Consider the following 4,725-nt stretch of genomic DNA (forward strand, 5'->3'; position numbering starts at 1 on the left):
GCTCCGCACTGGTGTCCCGCCGCGCATCGCTGTTGCTCTGTCACCCCCGCCCTTCACCCCGCCCCGCCCCAGCGCTGCGCGCAGCCCCCGCTGTGCTCCCCACAGCCCCAGAGGGGAGCGAGTCTGTGCTGGCCCCGCCCCTCGCCCCGGCCCGGCCCCGCCCCCTCGCCCCGGCCCGGCCCCAGCAGCTCGTCCCGGCTCGTGTCTGTGGTTTCCCCGCGGGAGTTTGTTCTGTGCCCCACGTGGTCCCCAGGCGGGCAGATTTCCTGGGCTGGGGTCAGTTCCCCTCCGGGCCCCTCCCTCCCGCCCGGCCCCAGCCCGGATTGCCCGGGTCAGGGGCGGCTCTTCTCTCCGCCCGCCCGCAGCCGGGGGCGCTGTCACCGGGCACCGCTTGGGGGCGTCTTGTGCCCCGACCCTCGCAGCTGCCCCGCTTTGTACCTGTCCCAGTGCGGAGACCCCCGCGTGTGAAACCCCCTTTTCAGTTCCCAGCCCCTGTCCGTCCCTGACACACACCCGCGTCCTGCAGCGCCGGGAAGAGTCACACGTGTGGGGGGTGCGGCGGCGGGAACGCAACGCTGCTGCAGGCTGGGAGGGGTGTGTCTGCCAGAGCTCATCTGCATGGGAATGCAAAGGGCGCGTGTGTGACACCTGCCAGGCAAAGCCTTGTGGGGAGCGAGTCAGCCCTGAGATCTGCTCCCTTGTAAACACCTCGTTGTGAAACCACAATTTATGCTGACACTCAGTGTGGGAATTGTGAGCCCTCACCAAGGCTCTGGGTTGTTGTGGGGGACAGGGCAGTCGCCATCGCTGCATAAGACATTGATTACACAGGGCTCCCTGGTTTAAAGCCTTGTAAGAAAAGAGCAGAGGTGCAGTGCTTAAGCTAGCTTGCTGAGTGCCTGGGCCCTGTAGTTCTAAGTCTGGCTTGTCTAGTTGTTCGTTGGTGTTGAAAGCCAGAGCTGGGTAGGAGGGTGTTTCTAAAACCCTGTATGAGAAATCTCAGGAACTCTATTTATGTAAAAGTGGCAGCTGAGGCCATGCTGAGCTAAAATCAGAGAGTTCTGCCTTTGGGGGAGCCCAAGCAGTGGGGTGGGGAACCACGGTGAGTGGGTGGCTGGTAGGAGTGGTGGTGGATGACAGGGGGAGGCTGGTAGGAAGCCCCTCAGACATTGATTACACAGGGCTCCCTGGTTTAAAGACTTGTAAGAAAAAAGGTGGCGGTGCAGTGGTTAAGTCACTTTTCTCAGTGCCTTGGCTGTGTGGCTCTAAGTCTGGCTTGGCTAGTCCTTCCCTGCTGTTGAAAGGTAAAGGTGGTGACGAGGATGTTTGTAAAACCCTCTCTGAGAAATACCAGGAGCTCTAATGCCAAAGTGGCAGCTGAGGCCATGCTGAGGTAAAATCAGAGGGTTCTGCCTTTGGGGGAGCCCAAACAGTGGGGTTGGGAACCATGGTGGGTGGCTGGTAGGAGTGGTGGTGGGTGACAGTGGGAGGCTGGTCAGAAGCCCATCAGATGAGGGTGGGTGGCTTGTGGCAGCAAGGGGAGGCTACAGACAAGTGGACAGCTGGTACTGCCCTGGTAATGAATGTATCTGCGGGCTTTGGGTTCGGGACTGCACTGCAGAAGGTACACCCTGTAACTGTGTGTATGGGGTAAAGGGCCAAGAGCCCCAGCAAGAGACTGGGTTCTACTGCATATGGGGATGGTAGCTGGGTAAAGGGGGTTTGTCTCTTCTTTGCTTAGATATACTGCATCTGTCACTGTAACCTTGGGGTAGGTAATGGTCCTTAAAGAAGCCATTTCTATCTCAGACTCTGTGCTTGCGAGGGGGGAGAACCGCCTTCCAGGCACCCCGCATGGGGGTGAAATTGTCCCAGGCCACTGGGTGGGGGCTCGAGCTGGTTGGTTGTATCCTTGACAGGAAAACCGCACAAGAGCTGAAGCCGGCCCTTCTGGCAGGCATGTCGCATGAACAGAAGGTTTCCAAATTCTTTTGCTAGTCTTTACAGTGCTACTTGACTGCTTTTTGTTTTGGTTCTGCAGTCCATCCAGGGTTAACAGCTCGATGGCGTCAGCATGCTGCAGCGAGGGGACAGGCTTCATGCAGATTAGGTGATCGCTTAGGGAGCGAAACAGCCACCACAAAGGCAGCTCGCAGGTCTGGTGGAATAAGTCATTTTAAAGCTGAATTCTCTGGTGGGAGAGGTTTTGCTTTGACCAGCTAGAAAGGAGCTGCAGGATGAAGAGAGCAGGTGTACTTGCCGATCTGTAAAGATCTTGTTGCAATGCTCACGTGTGTTGCATTCGGGTGAGTCGTCATGCCATCGAAAAGTGTCCAGATGGGTGGGCTGTGTAAAATTGTTTGAAAACAGTATCGCTTCTCGGCCTTCTGTGGGCTCAGATCAAGTGTAGTATCTGTTCTTATCAGTTTAATATCTGATATGTTCTCTATCTGAGAACTCTATATTAAATGGATTTTTGGAAGAGGGACATGGACTAGGGGCTTGCTTCATCCACTCCATGCATCAACCTGGTATTGCAGTGCTTCCAGGAGCGGTGCACTTCCCTTTTGAGGGAAATGCATTTGGTGAAAAAATAGATTTTGAGTGTGAAGATCTCGTTTTTCTGAACCAAAAACAGGGTTCTTAATATGCAAACTTATTCCAAGAATCATTTACGGTTTTGCTTCTAGGTTGTGTTTTTATTTGCTGTGATCTTTCAGATTACTATATAAATGGCTACTTTAAGCATTACTCAGGAAACGCTGAAATACGTGTTTAACATTTGGAATAATGACAGAAGCTCCTGGGTGACATGCCTGTTTGTTGTTTCAGACAATCTCCCAACCTTACGAGGTTTCTCACTAACAGCCACAGTCTATAAGCCCAGGAATAGCGGTCCTGGAACCTTTCCCTTCAACAAAGCCCGCTGCTCGCTTTCTCCACGTCTCTTCTCTGGAAATACCCTCACTGGACCTAATCAGGTTACTCACAGAATCACGGGCACTTTCTCATGCTCCTCTACTAACATCATATATGCCAACAGTGCCCAGGTGCTTCGTATATTGGGCGGACTTCTAACTCCCTTAGACAAAGGGTCAATGGGCACAAAACAGACATCAAAACGCTCCAGATCCACAAACCAGTTAGTCAACATTTTCATGGAACCGGGCATTCTGTCGATGACCTCAAGGGATGTGTGTTGCAGAAAAGCAATTCTTGCTCCGCTTTGGAAAGAGAAACATCTGAACTGGCTTTTCTATTCAAATTCGGCACATTAACACATGGTTTCAATCATGATGGGAACTTTCTGAGTCACTATAGGGGCTTGTCTGCATACTTGGCTCAATCTAATTCTTGACCTTCCCCCCCCCCCCCCACCCCTCCGCTCTCTGATTTGCTCCCCTTGATTATCTTTTTCCGATTTGTCCTCCTTGCTTACCGTTTTGGTTCTCTGTGCCTTAAATCTTGAGTCTGTTCTGGTCTGGCTATGGTCTGAAGAAGTGGGTCTGTCCCAGGCAAGCTCACCTAATAAACCATTTTGCTAGTCTTTAAAGTGCTACTTGACTGCTTTTTGTTTTGCTATTTATCATCTGTAACAGCAGTCAAATGCATATTTAGCACCTCATTAGCAAGTGCGCGGCTGGGGCACTTTGGAATTGCAGCGCCGGTCTAGATGGGGGTCCTTTTCAAAAGAACCCCGGCAACTTCGAAATCCCCTTATTCCTATCAGCAAATTCAAATAAGGGGATTTCCACATCTGGACCAGCTGCGCAGCGCGAGCCGCTGCAATTTCCAAGTGCTGCCCCCCACCCCGCCCCCCGCATTCTAAAGAGAGTCTCATTAGTAATCTTCAAAATGGCGATTTGCATGGACACTTTGAAGTTTTGGGCTAGTGTAGACACAGCCACTTTGTTTGATGTGACTCTGGATTTCTCCCCTTCCTACCGCTCTTCTGATGTGCCCACTTTGATTCCGATTTGTCAACCTTGATGACTACTTTTGGTTCTCTGTGCCTTAAATATTGAGTCTTATGGTCTGAAGATGTAGGTCTATTCCAGAAAAGCTCACCGCTTAATAAATTATTTTGTTAGCCTTTAAAATGCTCATAGACTGCTCTTTTTTTTGCAGAGAAAAGAATCCGTGTGTTTGTAAGAGGCAGGTCTGCTCTAGGTCAGCAGGCCTCCAGGGCTGGTGAAAGCAGAGGGCTGCAACTCCCCTTCATCAGCACTCCCATGATAAAAATTGTTCCAGCCCCCCTGGCCAGACCTGGTTTGGTTAACCATTAAGAACAGATTGAAACTTTTTGATTGTGCAGGTTTAAGACAAAGAGGAGACGCAACTGAAGACAGTTGGCAGTTTTTCCATGGGGCCTAAAAGGGCCTAAAAGCAAGCAAGCTGCACCCCTGTAGTATAAAACTCTTTCAGTTCTGTGTAATGTTCACCTGTATCTGACATTGAATTCAGTGTGATGGTTTTGAAATTAACTTGCTGTTCAGTCTCAGTACTGATTGTATCTGTGCTAATGAAAGCTCCTTGTTGTGTGAGTGAGAATGGATGCTGTACGTGTGCGAGACTGTCACCAGACGTTCCAGGAAGCGATCAGGACAGACCCTTCGTGCTGCAGATCATTACAAGGTGAGCAGTGGGCAACTCTAGAGAAGGAGAGAGGCGGTGAGAAACAGTCCTCAGTCAGCAGTAGCAGGCTGGGCCAATAGAAGACGAGCC

The 4,725-nt window shown here is 51.4% G+C and overlaps 1 non-coding gene across 1 annotated transcript; it reads left to right on the forward strand.

Annotated features, from left to right (window-relative positions):
* The first annotated feature begins 2,371 nt into the window (after window positions 1-2,371).
* On the forward strand, window positions 2,372-2,565 carry LOC142025395 (U2 spliceosomal RNA). Its single transcript, XR_012648666.1, has one exon. It is a non-coding gene; the product is annotated as a U2 spliceosomal RNA (small nuclear RNA).
* The last annotated feature ends 2,160 nt before the right edge of the window (window positions 2,566-4,725 follow it).

The sequence above is a fragment of the Carettochelys insculpta genome, chromosome 22, assembly GCF_033958435.1.
Source record: "Carettochelys insculpta isolate YL-2023 chromosome 22, ASM3395843v1, whole genome shotgun sequence".
NCBI classification, from domain to species: Eukaryota; Metazoa; Chordata; order Testudines; family Carettochelyidae; genus Carettochelys; species Carettochelys insculpta.